We start from the raw sequence: 24522 nt of genomic DNA, 5'->3' as shown, positions 1-24522 counted from the left end.
AATGGTTGGCCGTAAAAGGGCAAAATATAGAGTTACTTCCGCATTTGTAATATTAGTACAGAAATACAGAAATTTGTTTCTTCTTTCTTCGTGTGTAAGCTTTCTTTATTGTGTAATTAATATCAGCGGGATTCTGGATTACGAGTGGAAGCTTGTGGAAAGTAGGCTACTGGATACCATTCAGCGGCCTATCATAGATCGCCATTATATATAGGTACTCAGTAGGTATAGTTGTTTTGTTTGAAGGGATTTGGACCGGGGAAGGGGATGGATTTGGAAGGTACTTAACATCAAGCGATCCGTTTGTGAGTCAGTCTACCTATTTGAAAAGAAAAAATATATATATCTATATATATAAAGGAGCGTCATAAGGGGCCTCATAGCGATCCTGGGTGTCGTTATCCATAGTGGGCGTTGTAACGGCAGGAATTCGATAATAAAAGTACACTCGTATTGTATAAAGTCTTAACATTTTATTGTTCTACAATTTTACACAAAAGGTACAAAATTAACACTTTATTATAATTGGATTAGAGCCAATAGATTAGCACGTGTGCACCTCGTGCGGCAGCTGTCAAACAATGCCGGCCGCTATTCCTCGAGGCGACATCCACTACTCTATTCGGAGTTACCCGCTAATATTTTTAATACTATCACATAATCAACTAAAACTAAAACATTATTAAAAAATCGTAAATAATAATTTCGTAATTTTTATCATTAAAATTAATCAAAATACAGCGCGCCGTCATATATATATATATCAACATATATATACTATATATAGATACCTGGTCTACCCTTCCCTGGTTCCTTTACTAAAATCTGTTACGTACTTACAACCTAACCTAACTAATAATAATATTTTCAGTATAGTCACATTCATGTTATTTAATAGTGTGATTATTATGTGTGCATTCCTTCAATAGTGTACCCTTTTTATTATAAGAACTGTCGACAATGTATGGTGTAAGCGTGTACGGTAAAACTCTATTGAGTTTTTGTTTACATATATATTACACATTTTCTGGTTATAATTGCTGAATGAAGAAAATCTGAAGAAAACCTGTCTGTGTTAAATTTAAATAAAATTCTGACACATGTGTATCCACCACAACATTGCAGCAGCGTGGGGGAATAAGCTCCAAACCTTCTCAAAAGGAAGTGGAGACTTCACTTTTTAAATTTTACAGTAATAATAAAATAAAAGTATAATATTATACTCTCAATATATCTGCTTAGCGTTTGATACGTCAGTATCAATGTATCCCTTGCAATAATGTCGTTGATAAATGCGATCCAATGTAATTTTTTATCACACTTTTTTTCTTGTAAGTCGCTGAAGCATATAAATTGTCAATGCACTTGTAAGAACGTAGGCGGTAGGGAACGTGAGAGACAAAAGGTGCAATTTATCTGCGGTTTTCTTTCAGAGAGACGGTTTAATAGAGCCATTCCGCCGTGCTGCGTTTACCGTTTTATATTTTATCGGAGTTTTAGTTTTGAGTTTCGATTTTTTTGAATTAACAGCTTTTATACGTTCGTGCGAATTATCTTTAAGTATCTATGTCTATGAATATATAATCTATGAATTATATTAAATATTCACATTATATACATACGAGTCTATTGCGTAATGAAAAAAAAGATTGAGAGTAATTGAAAAGTGGAGTCCATCTGTGTTTTTTCACAATACTTTAGATGTTGGCTACTTGAAAACGTTCACTATGAACGAAGTTGCTCAATAGGAGAGCTTCATTTATATTTGTTAACTAATTTGTTTAACTTAAGAGCCTGTTAATGTTCCACTGCTAGGCTAAAGCCTCCAAGTTTACTCCACTATGCAACCCCAATGCAGGTTGGTGTATATAGGTCGCGGGATTTCATTAGTCACAAATAGATTTCCTCACGATGTTATCCTTCACCGCCGAGCAAGACGTGAAATAGCTCAAAGCACTGGGCCATCTCGGTATATTATTTATATACTAAAACACACTGTTTGTCATTAATACATAAATAAATCTAGAAAATTACGCATAAATAGAAAATAAATGTATGTAAAGCTAAATAAAAGAGATTTGACGACACATCTTTGCCTTTCTGAAGGTATCTGTCAAAAATATAAATTACTTTATGATTTAGTAATTAAAAAATACTATATGATATATTTATTTACGTATAAAAATGACCACATACCGTTACCATACAAGTAATTTTATATACAATTTGTACCTACATACGGTTACGAAAATTGCAACATAAAAATTCGGCCGGCGAGTCGCGACTATAATATAAAGTAATTATGCAAATTTGGGCTTTTGCACCAAGTTTAGGTGATTTGCGGCCGCTTCAAATATTGAGACTGGTTTTATGGGACGCATTTTAATAAAACATGACACGCTTATTTCGAATAAATCATAAAAGTATATATTTTTCCTTTTTTATATTTAAAATGTAGTAAGTAACAGTCTTCGTAGCAAGTACTTAGATGAAGCCTCTCCACTTGAGAAAAGTAATATAACCTTCATAGAGCTTATTTCATCATGCTGCTCCAATGCGGTTTATACACACGTGGTAATGGTTTATCTGAAGCATGCAGAACCTGCGTATACGAAACATGTTTTGAATGCTTAAGACAAATTAAGATTTATGCGACGAAGATTTAAATTTGGGAAAGAGAAAGCGAGATGAATATGACTGTGGTTTTGACCATTGTGTATATAAGGTCACCAAAACTTCTACATACCATGATAAATTACCATCGGGCTATCCGTGTATGCAGCTCCTTTATATAAATATTGAAATAAATAAAAAATATTTAAGCGCTAATTGTACACTTACAAGATGTTATGCTTAAAAAAATAAAAAGAAAGTGCTATGTGTGACTGGTGGTAATTTCTAATTTTATTTAATCTTCTAAAAGACTCCAAAGAAGACTTATTTTTAATAAACTTATTTATTATCTTTCAAATGAAATTGGATTAGCATAATTTCGATCAGGGCATCCAATACATATATACGCCAACGCCCGAAGGTTACGCACAAATAGAATATTCATAAAGCACCCTATTTACAGCCTTGTAAAGGGCCACATAAAAATTTAGAGGCAAAAAGCGTACCCTTTAGGCGTGCTCTTGGGATGGACCTGAAGTTTGTAATTGAATTTTTGCCCAGAGCCGCAGAGGGCGTCCCTGCTTAATTTGCCGTACTCGGAAAAGGGTTACTTCGTATGGTACAAGTTTGCAACTTAAGCGAAGATTTTTATGGTTCCATTACTAATTGAATAATAACAATAGGTACCTACCAAGACTTAAAGGGAATAGTTATTGTGATTACATTTGATTGGAAAGTGTTAATTATAAGGCACACTACTTATGATACTTAGTATATTAACGATACCACTATATTTGTTACATTTTAGTTCCCAAGGTTAATGGAGCATTTGGTCTATGGGCGGAAATGTCCAGTTATATGATGTCTCATTTAATATTCCTTCGACCTATTTTAAATTATAAACAAATGAATACATTCGTTACTATATTTTTAAGGAATATCGCCAAGTTGCGTTAATAAACGCGTCACCACCGGCCTTAATGTGGCAAAAATTTAGTTTATAACTGTCAACTAACTGCTGAAATTTAAAAAACCCAAAGAAGATTTTGTACCTTTTGCAATCCGCTTACTTCTATACCAAGAGTCAAGCGGAAGGGAACAGTTTATATTGTTGTAATCAAAAAGAAATATTCCCTTTTTCGCCGGTAAGGGTCGTGGGGGGTCTAATATTGTTTTTTTTTTTTTTCGTTACGTGATAAAATTTTATTCGGACTTTCCGGATTACATAAAAGGTCCACACAATAAGGATTAATGCGTACGCACTTCGTTCGATAACCTTTTTTTCTGTTGTTACTTGAATTCATATTGAAACATAAAATGTATTCAATTAATTTTATTGTTAATCAAAGCGATATACATTTCTTCTTTTATATATTTATTTAATAATTTATTATACGATCAAGAAATAAAATATATGCAAAATTATGTCAAAGTCGAATTAAAATTACTATCCCTTAAATGGATTTTACAGAACATCCAGGAGTAAATCCCGCATTGGAGTAGCATGGCAAAAGAAGCTTCAAAACTTCCTCCTCCTTCTCCTCTTAAGGAAAGGAGTCATTTGTCCTGAAGAGAGATATAAACACTGCATCGCAAAGGTTCTGGGTAATAAGGTATTTAGTGGCATGGCATTAAGTATTCAATTTCCTTAAAATATTTATTCGTCAATTGAATTATATTTTTAGTATAAGGAAGAGGTGAAATCTGTGTTGTGATTGGTTAAAATATATATATTTTATTCTTAATTACTAATAAATATATGATTTTCGAATTCACAATTTCTGAAACGATTACTCAAAATAGTAAAGTAACAAACACATTTAGGGAAAACGCCTTTTAACTCAAATATTATTTCACTGTCTATAAAATTAATAGTCCTTAGTATTGACTAAAGGTGGTCACGAACTAACATCGGTAAAGCGAAGAATCCATTAGCCGTATTTGTTCGATAGTTGTATCGGTTTACTCAAGGCTTTCATTACGGATAATTGAATAGAAAGTTCTTGGGCTGATGCATAGTGGACTTTATGGAATGCGGGCTGACGAAACTCTTTAAGCCGATTATGTTGCAGCTAAGGAAAATAGTGTATGATTTCGAATGGCGTTTTTGTATTGCGCAAATAGCTTCCTTTTTTTTGGTCTATGATGTCAGTATTAGTTATTTTTTTACGTGAAATATTTATCTAATCTTGGGGACTTTCTTCCAGACCGACTCGTATGCCGTGACAGCAAACGTCATCACGTTCCTTATGCCTCCTTACTCTCCCCGCCACCATTCTTTACTACCTTGTGTGTGCAATGCACAAATACTATATACTTCGGTGCTAAATGTGATAAAAATACACTAATTTTGTTTAATTTTTTTAGAAGTTTTTTTTATTTTATTCTATAGGTTTTCTTTAATTTTATTTTTCTCCACAACAATCAATTTCGAAGTTTCAGGTGCGCCGGGCGCTCGCGATGATTTTTTTTAAATAAAAATACGATCGAATGTATTGACATGTAATTTGTGTAATTGTGTTGAAAAGAATACAATCATCATAAGTCTATATCAATACATCTGCGCAAATACCTCAATTCCGCTCATTAATAAGGATTTCGAACTTGTATCAGCACGCTACTGATCTGATGTATATGTCAATTTTGATTTAAAGCCAACAAAGGTATGAGTAATTACAATCACAATTTTAGCACACGAGAAATAAAGTAGTGTTTGTAATTTTAGCCTGCCTACATGAGACTGTCGGTTAAGAACCACGTGTTCTATCCACCATATACCATTTCAAGGTCATTAGATATAGATAGGAATATCTATATAACTTTGTTTGCATAGATTTAAACAATTGCACCTAAGAAGACTATTTAGTAAATGGCTTGATAGATAGTAATTACTATTTACAACTGATCAACGATCATTAGAATATTAGGTATTAAATATTCATTATTTCTTACGCTTTGCTTTAAATAATATTATATTTAATTATTATAATATTTATCGTAATAGGATTTTACCGTTATAAAGTTAAAAAGAAATTCATAATTTTTAAACGTTGTATTTTTTTGCGTTACCAAAAATGATATTATGGCAACAACGACCGTTATTATCTGCACGTAACAAAAAACGTCACTCAAAGAATCTTATGCTACGCACATACCCAACTCAAAATACGCTGGTATCCTTTGCTTCATCGACCAGCCAGAATGGATCCGACCAGCCCTGATCCAGTATACAAAATTGGTTAAAAAACTGCAGGTTAAAGAGAGTGGGAAGATCAATGTAAAATGGACGCTTTTCCCGCCCAACGCCATATGACAGATGATTATCTACAGCCAACGTCAAAGTGAATAATTGGGCTTTAGAAGCAGCAGGCTGTATTTTTAGTACCAGGCTTTTTTGTCTATGTTTTATGGAGTTTTTTAGTAGACTCGATAATTTGTTCAAAACATTTTATCGGATAGCTGATCGTAATTCTTCTTTTGCATTGGATGTCTATTAAAACTTTTCCATTTATATTTTATTGACGCGTTCAGTTATGGTAGTCTTCCATAATCTGTTCATGTAAAATAAAATTACATTTCACTCAAAAATAAAATTTTTGTTCAATTCATTTTCTACTTTGTATATAAAATTTAAGCAAGCATTTCAGTAAAATTTTGCACAAATTTGAAACATTTGCATTCGAGCGTGTTACAGACAGAGGTGGATAATGAGATATTCAAATCAAGCCGTCTTTGATGAAGGAAAACATTTGCCGCGTTTTCCATTCCGCACGCGCCGCGAGATTCATTAAGAATTCGTTTGTTTTCAAAAGCTAACCCTAAATAAAAAACGAAATCCGAAATCCTATGTTTTTATAACGAACGCCTAATACGAGACAACATAAGCCGAGCGAAAATTAAAGCACCCTCTAATTAATTCTACAAACACAAAGGGCCCGGTGCTTTCCATCGTTCCATATATATAGAGCCTAAGGGTAGAATCATAAACCGCATCAAATTATTCGAATATCAAAGGGAAATGCTCAAGAAAGATGGACGGAACCGTGCCTACGAAAATAAAACCCCACCTCCCTTTTTGCCCGAAGTACCGCTTCGCCCGCGACTCCCCGCTGGTTGCGAAGGGCGGCAGCACGCACATGCGTATTTGAAACTCGCCCCAGTAATACCTAAGCCGACCATTTTGTTTTTGCGCAGTCATTTCGATTTTTTTTTCATCTATTTTTTTAGTTCTCTCCAGACAACTGTTTTAATAGGCTCCTGGAATTGAAAACTTAATTACTTACTTTTTTATCTGGAAACTTAGCAGCGAGGTCTGCCGAGCTTGAATAAATTAGAAAATCTAATTTTCCTTTATTATTCCTTTCTTTTTCTAATAATGTGCTTTGAAGAGAAAAATTTATAGATGAGATAAAGAAATGTTTACTGCAACTTTATCCTACAGAATGAATAATTCAAATATGTTTATAAAATACTATTCAAATAGAGATTTGGTTTGTTCAAAACACATGTTACGAAAGTTAATTGTGTCTAATTATTTTCGGTAGAATATTAGTAGAGTTAATCTCGAAGAATAAATTCGTGATTCACCGCAGAACACGATCGTGAAATTCCACAGAATCAAATGTAACATTGATAATAACAGTTATGATATTTAAAGTATACACGAATCTAAATAGCTTAACGCCGTAATCGGTTTTCAACTTTTCACGAATCAGATACGAAGGTGGTTCTTACTGAATATAAACGTGTTTGTTATAAACGTGTTATTTATTATAAATATTACAATAAATGTAGACTTAAAAATATATTAGGAAATATTTCAAGTTTTCCTACAGAGTTCAATTATTCCTAGAGTTTTGGCTCTTTTATATGCACAAACAGTTCAATAAATGCTAAACGAGTTAACGACTGCTTTTGACCTTAAATATTAATATTTCATTATTATTATTGGCTAATAAATGCCATTGGATAATGGCTATTGATATTAATATACAATTTTATAAAAATGAATGAATGAATAACATTATATTTTAAGAGTACCAGTAAAATGTTTTCAATCTTAATTTAATATATAATAACTTTTCAATTTCAGATATAAGATCGATGCCCAGTAGATGCCACTTGATCTCCAGCCGATTGAAATGAAATATTATATAAAGGTAACAAATTAATTTCATATCATTCTTAATATTTACTAGTCGGTCTCCCGCGAAACTTCGCGTTTATGCAAAAGATTTTTTTGGAGTTTCGAAACCTATTTTTTTTATTATATATATATTGGTTTTGTTTTGATTTAATTTAATTGAAAACTGCAAGTCACATATCTATTTGGCGCCAAAATGATAAAACCTCTTCTAAATGATTTTTTTATACCAAATAGTATACATTAGTTCAGTTAGAATTGGAGTTTGTCAAAACCATTTACTTTAATTTTGTTTTTTTCTTAAACATCACAGTAACTTATTTCAAAAGAAATTCTCTGTTAAGTCTGTTAAAATGTCATCAATACTCCTTTTTAATTTTCTGCACATCTACGGCAGAAGCTCTTCAAAATGAGACTATAACCGAATTTTTATGTGCAGCTATCATCCCATAATCACAGGGACAAAAATCGGCTTACACTATTAATATATAAGATGTAACAAAACGATCAAACATATATAAAAAAATTCTTATCCTCTAACAATAATGAGCAAAGCAAAAAAAATCCAATAAAGTCATAAATACATAAAAAAAATTATTTAACCTCGAGTACCTACTTAGGTGTTTAAAATCTTTGTCGTTTTCATATATCATCAAAATGTCGTAGTGAATCAATTAATAAGTTTACACTTAGGTACTTATTAGGTACTAATGCATTTCACAAAGAACTAATCAAGTATACGGTGTACGTAGTCTAAATATACAAAAATTTGTAAACATTTCATTTCGATACACACATTATCTGTATACCCAATTACCCCGCGCAAATAGATCCACCCTTTTTCCCTAAAAAACAATAAGCCCTGTACATACTCCTATTTACTTACTGCAGATAACGTAGCCTTGCAGAAGCCGGGTGGTTTTATTGCAAATTTTAAAATAAAACGCACGCAAAATTAAACTTTAGCCGGCAAAGAATAAGGAAGTCAATGGTGAGTGTAAAACGGCTAAATTATAGCAGTCGTTGTCCGCCTGAAGCTGTAATCCATCATAGTGACATTTCTATTTATCTTGATGAGGCTCACACTTCCGATACTGATGACCCTTTGTTTTTTACTGGGGACAGGTACTCGGTAATACCTATAGATTTTTTTTTCTCGTTCGTCAAGTTAACTGCGGATGATGGAGTTTTAAAGTCATCCATTTTTTCGGATCAAATAACGTGCGATAGTACGCTACGTTAAAATATAATTTAGCTTTTAATTTAAATTAAATATGGTTTATTTCGTTAATCAGTTACGACAAATGCTACTTAACTATATACGTTTGCTTTTTCATTATTTTTAGAAATAATTTTATTAGAAAAAAATTAAGTCAATTTTCTTATGTATTTATTTTATACACAACTACACGAAATGCATACTTGTCACGTGAGTAAGTAGTCGAAATTTAAAGCATGTGAAACTGCGAAGCATACCTTCTTATATAATATCATATACTATAAAACCTCCGTATTCCGAAACGAGTAACATCATCACCTATAATTCGAACAGATCAATGATACCTACAATGAATAATCATAGCGCAATATTCGTTTTTTTGCAGACTGTGAAAGTATTTTACAGAACAAGATAATCACACGAAGGCTAAGTAAAATAAATTAAAAAAAATAATTCTTACATATTATAAAAATGAGTGCTTGTGTTTTTTTTCGTATCCTATGCGTTCATTCATCATTTAGGTTATGCGAACAACTACTTGTTTAATTAGTTTAGAATCATTAGTCATTAGAACCATTAGTCATTAGATAAGGTCTCCTCCTCCTCCTAAGATAGAATTGCAGTTTATCCACACTCCAAGACGAATCGGCAGATATATGCACATCTGGCACAAGAAGGTTTTCTCAGGACGTTTTCCTTCACGACAAGTTCAAAATTAATTACAAACGAAGCACATAAAAACCCGGGTTTGAACCCGCAATTGTTCTACTTCCAACCACTAGGCTATTTCGACTCCTAAAACACTACAAAAAAACTAAGCTGTATTAGATAAAAAAATCTATTCCGAATCCATTAAAAAAGGTCCCGAGCAAGTCACAAATTGACATGAGTGAGTAAATACGAGGGTTGCGGCCTCGGATTCTGGTGAAACGGAAATACGAATATACATTCGAAAACATCGTATTACCAAACAAACAGACGTGTCAATCTATGGTCAAAGTTTACTCTGTCCTGGTTTTACCGACGACTTCGCTTAAGTGGTTTCGAGATATAAAATTTATGGATTCTCTATGACGAGCCTAGTGTTGTGTGCCTATTTGAAAACAAATAACTTTAAACTGATATAAATGATATCATTAATCAAATCAATAAACGTTATTCAATTTAGATATTACAATACAAGCATTTTTTTAAGATATATAAAAAAACTGTGTAAAATGTATCATCACTACATAGTATAAAACAAAGTCGCTCTCCGCTGTCTGTCCCTATGTATGCTTAGACCTTTAAAATTACACAACAGATGTTGATGCGGTTTTTTTTAATAGATAGATTGATTCAAGGAAGATTTATATATGTAATACACGCAGAATATATTAGAGGAAAACTGATCATTTGAGAGGTTTCTGAAGTGATGTTGTAAATAAACACATTTTTTGCGCTTATATTGCAAACGCTGGCTGAACCCTACGAGACAGAACAAAAGAATGTACTAGAGTGTTGTACACCTTAAAAAGGTCTTCAAAAAAGTCTATGATGGCATATGTCTATCTCTTAGGGATATCCCACAACTACCATTTTTAAACTTTACTTTTTACGAGAAATAATAACTTGTTTTCGAAGCGATTTTAAGCAATACAGCATTAATCCTTATCCTATTAAGTACCCTAAATACAGCATGCAATTTAAATGAATATTAATAACATAGCGATTTGTATTGTCTAATGACTGAAACACTGTAAACGTTGTAAGACATTCTGTAGTATATTTAGAATCAGCATTGCACGCGTGCGAAGCCGGGGCGGGTCGCTAGTGATTATATAAAACAAAAATAGTAACTACACTTTTTAGAAAAAATAATTAATGAATTAATTAGTATTTATTAAAAATTAAATGTATCTTAAAAAAACATTATTATTATATCAATTGAATAGAACTGTTAATATTGAACTTATTGAACCAATATTTTATGTTCGTTGTACAAGTTACATTAGCTACATTATGTCACTTACCCTTAACCTAAACCGAAAAACAAAATATTAAGTATTACTATTTTGTGATCGAATCTCTGATGGGTGGGTAGAACCTACCAAAACGGGCCTGCACAAAGGCTAACCACCAAAAAAAGATACTAACTATTTTGCCTTTGCTTATTTTAGTTGTCGCCTGGGGGTTAGAACGCGTTTTAGAGGTTGGTCGTGAGCTGCTCGGCATAAAAGTAACCTACGACCTTCCTTGAAGTTTAAGGTTAGTTACTAAATATCATCAAATTCGATTCAGTGGTTTGTCCGCGAAGAGCAACATATAGATCGGCAGAAAGAGTTACTTTCGCATTTATGATATTAGTATAGACCTAACAACGTAATACAAATACCTCATACAAAAATAGCCTTTATTGAAGGAACTAATTGGTAGCGATAACAGTTCACTTTCCTTAACGATAACCTTTTGATGTCTTTAATTATTAATTTGAATGTACAACAAACAAATAATTATTATCTTATATTACGGTTTTGTATACATTGCATTTATGTTTTAGTATTATTAATACATAAGGTGCAAAATATTTAGATATATATTTCCTTAAATATTTTTTTATAATTATTTTTCAAAGAATACATACACAACTTATCCTCCAACAAACAATTGATGTCAAATTATTCTTAACTGATCTCAGTATCTTTCAATTGTTTAATTTATATCTTCATACCTTCTCAGAGGATTAATAAAAAATGATCAACATAAATTATTTATTTCTGGATAACTATGTACTAATTGATAATGACGGCGCAACATATTTTAAAGATCGATATAAAAACCTCAGGTTCAAAGAAGGTACCGATATTTAATTTTAAATTACTATTTTTGCCAAAATATTTGAACAGTTGACATAAGGATGCCTGTTCTTTATTCCCTTTGCAAAAGCTATGCCTTAAACTTATAGTTGACTTTAACACAACAACACAACACAACGAAACAATGTTAATTAAAGATCTAGAACTAGGTAATTATGTGTTTTGTATTTATATAAAAAGAAAAGAAAATACGTAAATGAAAAATAACGACAATTCACCTTTTAACTTTACTTGAAACATACAGACATATGATTATAACATATAATGAAAACAAAGAAACAATTATAATCCCGCAGCCTTAACCAAAGAGGCTTTGTATCTAGCTCTCATTGTTTTCAGCCACGCTCTTGTGAACCTTTCAAAAGCACCATAGGTCGTCTGAACAATAGATTTTATTACCGCACTATGACCAAGACAAATGAGAAATAGACAATATTCCTATTTACCTCTGTCTGACCCTGCCCTGCCAGTCCGCAAAACTGGCGCCTTCTTTCTGCTGACGAACGCCAATACGCGAATAGCGGCTTTATTGCAAAATAAATACAGGCAGTTATTGCTTAACCGAATAGTCGGGTTCAAAACTCAAAGCCGTTTCTTTTACATAGAGAATTCGAATGCATCGGATTATGAATTCTAACATTTTTGTTATAGAGTAATATTTTCTGTGGCGATATGTATAGCAGTGACGCCATTTTGAATTGATGTTGGCGGTCAAAATTTATTGCGCATAAATGTACCTCTGGCTAACCCGGGAGTTAGAGGGGGTGGGAGTAGGCTTAAAAATCGGAGTGAGGGACGAGGGGAATGTTTTTAGCGTTCGCAGCGTCGGCCTATTCGGGTGTTGATGGGCGACAGGGGCGAATTTAAAAATGTTTTTTTTAAAGTAAATATTTATATTTTTTTTCAACTATGAATTTTATATATTGTTCTAAGATTTCTTTACACAACGAAGCTTCTTAAACATAGCTCCTTCTGAACCTGTAATATAGCGACAGTTTTCACATGTTTCCTTCTCAGTTTTGTAGATTCTTCATATCTAGGATTTCGGCAAAAATACAAAACAAATCAGCAAGCATGAAACAATAATCATATACTTTATGTCAACCTCATAATAATTTTTTTTTTTGTTTATGACATGTGATGACGTATGCGGCAAATGGACCAACTGATGCTATGTGGTCACCACCGCCCATAGACACAATTGTTTGTAAGAAATATTTAATATTCAATACCTCCCTAGTGCGCCACCAACCTCGGGAACTAAGATAGTATGTCCCTTGTGCCTTTAGTTACACTGGCTAACTCATCCTTTAAACCGGAATACAATAGTACCCACTGCTGTTTGGCGGTAACATTTAATGTGCAAGGAAAAATTATCGTTACATCAAAAGAATTACCCCACGTATATCATATGAATAATATTAGGCGCATTTATACAAAACATAACATATTTTCTAAAAATAGTTAGAGCATATTAAAAATCCTTTCAAGTAGTAATTATTATTTTTCTGTTATTACAGATAAGCTGTAACGGTTCGTGAGCTGCTGCGGTCAATAGTAGAAGTTGGTCTTACGTAGTAAGTTAAAGTATAATATTAGTTTAAGTATATAATTGAAAATAAACTTGTTTTCAATTATACTTAAAATTATCGTGTGACAGTATAAATCTTAGAAAATAGCTAAATTATTGTTTCAATATCTGTAGTATAGACTTATTCTGTTCCAGAAAATGTAAAGAACAATAACACGAATTATATCATACTCAAACTATAAATTATTTAAAACTAAATATTTTTTAAATAATCATCGTAAAAAATCAATAAAAAAATTAGAATTTTAAAAAGCATAATCCATCTCTGTCACGCGTTTAACCCGCACCCTCTCGACCTCTACGCACGTCTCACTCGCACAAACTCCAAAAAGAACTCTCCGTCGCTTTCCACCCTTTGCTTAAATTATTGCACCTCCATTCCTACACTAGAGGATTGGACATATCTGTACCAAATTCCATTATTTAAAAAACGAACTTACAGCTTTAGTAATACGGCTTCATTCTGGGCCCGTTGGTATAATCGCGCGCAAATTTCTCCAAAGACCGTGTAGTCCTGCTGATCTGTCAGCCCATTAGATAAGGATCTAACTTTTATTTAAAAATATTTATATAATAATCTTTAAATCAATGCGTTAAGGTTGATTTTCCTTTACGAAATTAGGTGGAGAATTTGTCTTTTAAAAGTCGCATAGCCATCGCAGACGAGTACTGAGTGTGAAGTCGGTGAACATTAAAAACGCCACCCGTAGTTCGAATTAGGGGTAACCGGTGGGGTGAGTAGTGGGGATGAAAGTAGTCGGCATACGTTAGCGCCAAAGACGCATTCTACGTAGATCGCGTGCCGAAGAAAGACGTTTACTGAATAAATGAAATCTTCACTAACATTCTGTCGAAACAAAAACTTGAAACTTTCTATTAATTACTGATAATGTATGAGTTTTATTTATAATATAGAATGGTTATACATATTTATTTTTATTATTAAATAAAAATATTACATAATACAATTCTATATTTAAAGAAAACTTAGAAAAGTAAACCTTTAAAGTCCTATTTAACTAAAATATTAGACATTCCATTCACATAACTTCTTTGGTAATGTTTAGGCCATTCAACAAATAAAATAAAATATTTTTTTAATTGTGTTAATCGATATTTTTTACTAATGTAATAAAATTATTCTTCGTTCTAATTACCGAAACTGAAAACACTCATTGAAGCTTATACGCGTTGTCACGGCAATAAATAGATAATTGATAATGGTATTAAATATGCCGTGTTTTATGTGAATTTTGCGCAATTATAAAATTCGCCTATAAATTAGAGGCAGCTGTTCGCGTAGCTAAATTGTGTGGTCTCCTCGTCCAAAAACCCACGCGTACAATGCGTAATTATGTTGAGTATGCTGTTTAAATAAAAAGTAAATAATATTTCTGTTATATTTATTATTCCAAATATTTTTTCATATAAATAATTAAAAAAAATCTTCTGTTATTTTTCACGGTATATTTGTAACACTTGCCTTTCCGTTATTTATTTTGTTGTGTATGTTGTTTCTGTAATGAGAAGTACTAGGAAAGGTTATAAGTCATGAAAGTATCTTAATAAATGCACTGTCTTTATGTTAGTTGGTTTCAAATTTGGACTAGATAGTAAACTTTGATATGTTTGATATAGGGATACGGCTACAGCTACGGCTTAATATATTTAAAAAAGAGTTACACATGGCACTATAGGAGTAAGAAGGCTGGACATCAGTGTACCGAAACAAAAAGAAAAGTCACTCAGCTTATGTACCAAACTTCAACGCAGTTTTTCAGTGACCGTCTTAGAGGATACCACTCGAAGAACAGTCTTTAATACCTTGTGCCTCTTTTGAGTTGGCTAGTTTTGGTTTCCGAACCCTGGAACAGACACTATTTTGATGTCCATACAAAAAATATTTTTACTTCTTATAAAATCGAAAAATCTTTACATTTTAAAAGAAAATATTATTTACTTGAATTTAATATATCATTGACATACATTTTTAAAAATCAATACAATAAAGTACGAAAAGATATTACTTGTTATTCCTTGAGATAATCGCCTTCCATAATATTAAGCCTCGTTAAAATCTACCCAGACGTACGAGCGTAATTGCATAACAAACATCACACACATTGAAAATAAAACCAAAAATCGAAATACTCATGGACTGCATTAAATCTGCCACCAGTTCAAAATCTAGATTCTACAGAAAATAAACTACAAGATACTCAATAGCTTTCAAACACTTAATAAAAATTAACGTTATATTCGTCCAAAAATTATATTCGTCCATATGATATAATATGATAGTATTCATTGTTTTCAATATATACCAAACAAGAATATATATGTGTGTATAACATATACTTACAAATAAAAAAATATATATATGAATACCTCATTAAAATTGTTATATAGATAAATCAAATTCATCGTATTCTCAACAGAACTTATATATCAACGCTATCAACTTTAAAAAGATAACGAAACTATTTTATTCAAAATAAAATAGGTACGATAAGATTGACTACGAATATACTTTATCATCAGAACCGAAACAAGGAAAACAAAAAAGGTTTTATATTAAGTTTATTAGTTCGCTACAGACTTCAATGATCGTGTATTTTCAAATTTCGAACTTGATGTATTACGTATTGATTTTTCATAACATTACATGTTTATTATAAATCATCGTTTATACTATTATATAAATATAATTAATTAGACATCTGCTAATATGTTTGATATTAGCAGATTACTATAAACTAACAATCAATTGATGTATGTTAAAATCAATCACTTTAAAATCCTGTCGGTTTACTCCATTACTTAAAGCCCGTAAAATAAAAACGTCGGCGTGTGATTCATCCCAGTCAATTGGTCGAAATGAATGTGTCGCGGTAACTATTCTATACCATGAGTTGTATTTAGATATTCCCATTGGCTGATAGAAATCTTGTATTATTTAATAAAACTATTTTTGTAATAGCTTGTCGTACATAATCTACAGTTTCTTTTGTAATGTAACTAACCTAAAATAACTGAAAAAACTACTAAAATTATTTATGTAAAACTTATACTAGAAGATGCAGCGAATTTTGGAGAAGGTATTTAATATTTTGATCGGAACTGCGCTTCGCAGTTTCAACCGCTTTAAATTCAGACTTCTGCCATTACAAGCGTGAATATCATGCAAAACTAAACTAATATACTTTATTTAAGTAAGCTCTTTTGAATCGCTGTTTTACGAATTAAAAACAATCTTAAGCTAGTACAGTTACAATAAAAACAACTTAGCTTCGCAATAATGACAATTATTTTTTATCTGGAATATAATACTATTCGACCGTAGCCTATTACATCTCTGACATAAAAAAAAAACATAATTATGACATAACAGATTAAGAATGAAAATTTTGTATATTAGATACGCAACGACGTTCATTAAAAGCATAAAAACGTCAAAAATAATACTAAACAGATAAGAATATGCATAAGATAATTAATCTGATAACGTATTGAATCAGATGTAACGAAGCTAGGCTTCTATCTATTAGCGTTAATTTTCTTTATTCCATTAAATCTTCGCTCCATATTTAAGTCGATTAAAAAGAAAAGAACGTCTATAATGTCTGCCGCATCTAGGCAATTAAGTTAGCGCATCAGATTACATATTACCGGGTATTTATAATGGGGGTGGAGGTACAAAAAGTACAGCGGTATCAGATGGGGGTAATTTTTCATTACATTACCATGGATAGCCATGCGCGCGTGAAGATAAGCGGAGCGGGATCGTCGCCCCGTACCAAGTGATTGGGATGCGAAACTGTCGTTGTTAGATACTTTGTGTAGCCCTGACTTTACTCGTTTATTTTAATTATTTTGAAATGTATATTTTTTATTTTTTTAATTAATGATTTTGTAGCGTTTGTAGATCTGGTTTAATCGAGATTTCGTATACAATACATATATACGTACTATGTCGTATGTACTACTAAGACATTTAGTCTATGTAAAACATTAAATTTACGAGTGTAAATTGAGAAGGCAAAAACTTTTCGTGGATTAATAAAAATATTGCTCATTTAATAATTGACGTGAAAACAATTTTATACATGCAATACAGGTTTAAATTATATAGTAATTCAGATTTCAAGAAATATATTTAATATTATTATACAAAATACAAATTGTGTTTAATAGTCTACTGACAATACACATAATTATCTGTATGCTTATTGTTTTGTTAGTATAAAAAACCTATGTATTTATGTTACGTATTAATATATATAAGATACAGTTAATATTTACTTTGTATAGTATTACGTATATAAATCAATTGGAAAAAACAACCAAGTTTTGATAATTATAATTATAATAATAATAATTGATAAGCCTGAGCGAGTGACCAAACTGAATATTATCGAAAAACTAAAATATTTTTGACTTGATTAGAAAAATATTACAAAAAATATTAAAAATATACGTATTATGTTTTTATTGTCTAATCGCATTACTTGGTACAAGGCTTGCGGGTGTAGAGTTCCCTTAGGAAATTAATAGTCGAGGTTCTGGGACCCTTCCCGACACGAACGGTGAAGTACACGCCTTTTACGCAAGATGGCGCTGAGAACATCGAGGTTGAAAAATTGGAAAGTTTATTAAATATCGTACTTGTTTACACCAGTAATATTTCCATTATGAAATATTTTTCTTATATGTTTTTGAGTTTTTGTTGTTCAAAAGGGACTGTCACAAATTGCATTGTCAAAATCGGATATTTTAATAATAATTGAAAAAAGGTACTGGCACTAATAATGTAATTTAAAATGAATATTTAAGGTCTTTGTCTATTTTCACTTTATTTGTTTTTCAATCTAAATTCAAATTTGACATACATAATATCTCATAGCATATTATCTACAGGAAAACGAAATTGCGTTAAAAACAGAATTAACGAAAAAATAACGCGAATTTCACAACACTGTTTTTACACTTATTAACATTATTTAAATACTTGTAAAATAATACTTATATACGATAATAATGAGTAACTTATTTAAATACGGAAATGATTACATACTTATAATCACTTGGACTGTTGACATTTCTAACATCGCTCCAACTCAAATATTAACGCGCAGAAAGTAAAATAAATTAATATTTAGAAACGCTAGGAATTTTGTAAATTATACTTGAAACTGAGACTCATTCGAATTTGTCACTTATTTCCATTTAAGTATCAGTCACACTTGAGCATCATAGCGAACCGTAACCGTGAGCCATCTTCGATATGAATCTAATTACTTATCAAAATAAAATCTCGACTTATAATATTTTTAGCGACTCTGAACATCAGCCACGATCCCTGGTGGCTAAACTTTAATTACATATTTAAAAATTATTGCCATGCTTATGCTGAATCTGAGCAAAGATAACCCGCTGGAGCACGAGGATTTTAAATCAAATCGTGACAAAATTAGCATGTTTCGGATGAATGTCACTTTGGCCTGGTCGCACTTTATCTACGATGGGTTATAAGGTAGTCATTGTTACATATTAACACCAACAACCACAATTTGTAAAATTCTATATATTGTTATTTTCAATTATAACTATAACTGATCATTATACATTATATTTAATTTTATCTAAATATTTGAACTAATTCCGTTATGAAAGATATTCATGTTCGCGTGACGCAGGTGTGGGTGTAACATTACGGTAGTTACCGCCTCGCTTCGTCGTACAAATGTAAGCGATCCCTTATGTACTAAAATTCGTTTAGGCGATTTCGCTTAGTTTTAGTTAACATCAGCGAATTGGTATCCATTTTGCTTTGAAAACCAAAGTTTGCGGTTATATGAGGGTTAATTAGAAAATAGCGCTCTGCAATATTAATCGTGGCAAAATGAAAGTCGTTGAAATACATAAAGTATGTTTGTACGGCACAACTTTTTTAAATAGTACTTTTTTCAGTGATTTGTCACAATACTTTACGTATTTCCAAAATATTAAAGAATTTCCATCAAAGTCAGTTAATTAGACTAAAATTGGTTCATACAAAAAGACGAACTAGCACATTTTAATATCAATTCCTGTGAAAATATTCAATAAGTAAAAAATGAACGAACGTCATTTTACATTATAAATAAAATTATTGTTTTAAAAACAGACAGGTTATGAAATATATCTATCTCTTTCTTGTATATAGTTCCATCTCTTTCTAAAGTTAAAACGGTATGAATTCCTTGCGGTGTCGAATGAGAACCGCCTCTTATTAGCAACTATAACTATTAAAATATAAAGTTATTCGCACAAACTAGTAACGCACTCAATTAGGGAGTTGCGTTGGAAGTTAAAACCGCTCATATATATCCATTAGGCACAAAATATGAGCAAAGTGCAAAGTTAGACAGCGCTATCCTTTGGCGGCCATAATTTATATGGAGGCAACTTACACTATGTACCGTCAACAGAAAAAGTCAGCCCTTTGCTTTGGAGAGTAAATATCCCTGTCATCTGTAAATCTTCAAACCTGATATATAATTTAAAAATAAACACAATATGACAAAAGCTTACACAAAATTAATTATATAACATCAGAATTATACCCCGAAGGTGTACAATAGATGTTCAAGGGAAAGGAACGAGTGGTCTTGAGTAAAAATACAATACAATTTCAATGTTTAGAAAACATATTTTCTATGTAATATTCTACCTTAACATTGACATCAACGTAAATTCACCCTCAACACATCACCACGTTTAGCCAAATCTTCTGTCACTAAGACGCAAAAAGCAAAACGAACCCTCTTGGCCAACAGTGAGTACTTTAGGCTGTTGATTATAGTAATGTTCACCATAAAATTATAAATACCGTTAGATTATCGATCTCGCAAGCCGTCGAAAGTTTGTGAACCGTAACTTACTATTTACAATTTAACGCAAAAATAATTCGTTGTAGTTCGTCGATAGATTCTTCAAGCGAAGTGAATTTCAGTTGAATTATAAAAACTCTAACCAGGTTAGGCTAGAGAAGAAGATTTGAAGTTGAAAGAGATGTTTTACTTATAAAGTGACACAAACAATTCAGATCATATTATCATCAAGGAACGGACAGAGTGTTATGCTTTAAAATATTTATAAGCAAATTATTGCATATGAAACAAAATTTGCAACTCATCGATACGACCCAGAGTCGAAATAGTCCAGTTGTTAAGACACCTGAATCTTATCCAAATTTGAAATTGAATTTTCACCGATCAGCATTGGAGCATTCAGGAAAAACAGCCAGTAAGTGTCTCTCTCCTGGGCAAATTTACGGGCTGTTTTTTTCTTATGAAAACTTACTTTAATTTTGTTTGCTTATTATTTATCATTAATATACATTTGAGACACATAGTTATCGAAAATCAATTAATATTTACGTTTGGGAATACGTATTCGGCTGCCTGGCATATTTTAATGAATTTAAAATAATATAATATTAGTTAAATATCTTGAAGTTATTTGAAAGAATTAATTTTGCATAAAATGATTAAAACGAAATAAAAATAGGCTGTTATAATGTAAGAAACATCATCATTAGAAATTATAGAGTATACTTCAAGTCGACGTTAAGTCACTCAAGAAACAGATTTTATAGTATTATATTAAAGATTGAAAAAAATAATATATTATTTAATGTAGGTATAAATTTCTTGGATATTTTTTCTGCTATCCATACTTAAGGCTCTGAGTCGGTGGAAAACTGTAATTTTGCAAAAGTTTCGATTCTCAGTTACGCTTTATTCGTTTTTAATTTCTTTTTACTTCTTTTTTTTTACATAGTGTATTTTTTATAGCTTAGGTAGGTCGGGCAAATGGACCACCACACCACAATAGTGAGTGTTCACTACTACCCCTTTCTTCCTTCGTTTTTTCCTTAAATCGAGAATGCGCTAACGTTGGGAACTAAGATGGCAGGTTCCTTGTGTAATTACACTTACTTGCTTAAATCAGAATACAACTAAACAGCGTTGCTGCCGAATATATGATGAGCTGGTGCTACCTACACGTATGGGTTTGCAAAAAGTCTTACCAAGTAAATTATTAAACTCATTATATTATAACAGATATTTTGGGACAATTTTAATCAGTATATTTTTGAAGCGATAATTTTATATTAATTTCAGCTATATATCCCTTTGATATATAATACGTGACCTTTTCCCACATTCGTATATGGATATCAGAATCAAAATTGTAGACAGTTGAATGTATAAATGTAACCTTTTAAACAAATAGCGACCGTATTATTTTACACTTTTATATTTAGAATTCGATTATTTTTTACATTACGTAAAACAGAGGCAGCAGTAATGAACCCAGAGGACTTAACCCTTAGTCCTTGAAATAACAAAAAAAAACAATTCCTCTCCAAAAACACGAAAAAACCAAAAGGTTAAAAAGTTGTCCTTATTTGAATTTTCATTAAAACTTTCTCCCGTCAGGAACAAAGAACATTTATATTAAAAAAGTCGGACCGCGGCCAGATAAATATCAGTAGTCTCGAGAGCGGACCCAAAATTTAACTTCGACCATAGATACGAAAAAAACAGAAGTGACAACAGTAGATATTGAATTCGATTCAATATCTCGACGAAAAAAAAATGGTGACTATACCAGGATGTTTTGAAAAATTTTCTCCTTTTGATTTCTCAATAGTTGGACATTAATAAGATATTACTAAAACTAACCAGGCACTATAAAGGTCATCTATAAATACTTGATATACCGTTCAATAATTACAAATTCATCGTCACGGAAATATATATTGTTGATTTCCGGTTTATGGTGAGTGAGCCAGTGTAACTAAAGTACAAGGCGTTTGGGCGATGGTGATCACTTGCTATCGGGTAATACTCCCATTTGCCAGTCCAACTATAACTACTGGAAATTTAACATAAATAAAACAGTGTTACAAAAGAAAAGTAACATTTTAGCTACATGAAATACAATGTCGTAACAAGTCGTCTGAAAGACATTTTATTGCAATTACTGTAAGTGTTTTTGTCTATTGAGCTACGTGATAGCTTTAACTGTACTTTTATTTATAATTTTTTTTTAATAATTAATGCATTAGCACAATTTAATTTTCGTCTTAAATTTGTATACATTGATTGGGTCACATTTCAGCAAAATGTTTCCTTTTAGTATTAAGTATATTATTTTGCATTTTTAAATATTAATTATATGCCATAATAATTAGAAACAAAGCTAGTATTTTGTTTGTTTATAATAGATCTTGTTAATTAGGTTTAGTTTAGATGTTGGTTGGTTGGAAGCTGTTTAAGTAGAGCAAAATCTATTTTCTTAAATTTGTTTTTGCAGTTTTCTTTATTTTTACTTACCCAAAGTATATTGTTTGGTATCTCATATAGTTTGAAGCCCCAGACCGACCTTTCCTCTAACTATGCTAACGTAATAAGCTATTTACATTTTAAAAATTACACAATATTATTTTTATTATTAATAATATTCATGATTAAATCGTACTATAATATCTATACATTTCTTTTAAAAGTCTCATGACAATAGATTTAAGATATGTTTATTAATGCGACAACGTATTTCTTTTTAAAAGTATTTCTAAATATCCTGTGATCTGCAACAGTACCTCAGAATAGTTAATACCTAACGCCTCCTCTGCAGGAAAACTTTTCCGCTTGGCCCCGAACTCATTACGGAGCAGAGCCGCAAGACCCGCCCGCTGCCCAACTTCCACCATGCTACTTCCATTCCTCATGCCACCAATCACACCTACGTATATACTTTGGAAAATTCCAACCCTATAGATAACAAAGAGTGCAAATAGAGATACGTCTTGATTAATTAAAGTAACGAATACTTCTACGACTTCGGTACATTTTTCTTGTAACCACTCATTGTAAATAATAATGACTTAAACCAATTATGCGTATTGTTTCGATTTGAAACTTTGCATTTAGGTATTTGGTAAATTGGATTATAGTATAATAATATGTTTCGAGTACCATTATTTGCGATTGCGAATAGTGCAATTAATTAATTACTACTTCTACCACTACTAATAATACTACTACTACTTTAACTAATATTTATATTTGAATTACTAAAATTTATATAAAAGAATTTCCTTTTCTTTTATAAAAATAAATAAATATCAAAATGTCTAATAAATGTAGGAAAGAAAATAAAGGTCATATTAAATTCCATAGTCTATGTAGCGAGTCTTCTTTAAATACTTATCCTTGCTTGACATTAATATATGTTTAATGTGTCGTTCACGACGTCGGTAATTGATTAAGCACGATAGATCTTATTCATATTATTATTATTTAAAACACCGACTCGTGTTTTTATTTAAGTAAATGAAAAGTCTCAAATACTACATTCGAAATGAAATCTACATACACATTAGGGCGCCATAATTGCCGATCACAATCTGCTAATTAGGTTTTGCAGGACTGCCCCTTCTGATTTAATGCAGTTAAGACGACATTTATCGGTCCCGACTGATTTAAACCGGTGATGTAAACCTGTGCTACGTTCATCCTCTTAAATATTCAGCTACAAAAAGGTTTTATATGCCATTTGTTTTAATACGACCCTATAAAAAAGAGTGTTAAAATTTTATGTTCATTAATGAAATACATATAGAAACACGTCTATACTTATGATAGCTACATTTAAAATTCATAAATAAACCCTTAAAAGTTGAGACGGAATTAGATACTTTTTATAATATGTTACTTTTTAAAACTTGTCTACCTGTAGTACATATACATATATATCATAGCTTCCATATATTGATGATACAATATAATTACGTTAAAGAGTTAACCACTTCGTTTATCGCTGATTTGTCTCGGTAGTGAACATACTATGTAACAACATAACAATGGTCTCTTTATAATTTTTGTAAAATCACGTTAAAACAGAGCTTGTTAGAAGAGCGTCTTGAGAAAATAATATCGCTCATTTAATATTATATCTCATCCGGTTGAAGATTTTCTCATTGACAGAGACATATTTTAGTTTAACTTTTTGCAATAACATTTCAACATGTTTTCTTTTTAATAAAACG

This window comes from Vanessa tameamea, chromosome 19 (genome assembly GCF_037043105.1).
Source record: "Vanessa tameamea isolate UH-Manoa-2023 chromosome 19, ilVanTame1 primary haplotype, whole genome shotgun sequence".
NCBI classification, from domain to species: Eukaryota; Metazoa; Arthropoda; class Insecta; order Lepidoptera; family Nymphalidae; genus Vanessa; species Vanessa tameamea.
The sequence above is the reverse complement of the archived record's forward strand: the minus strand, read 5'-3'. Positions refer to the sequence as shown.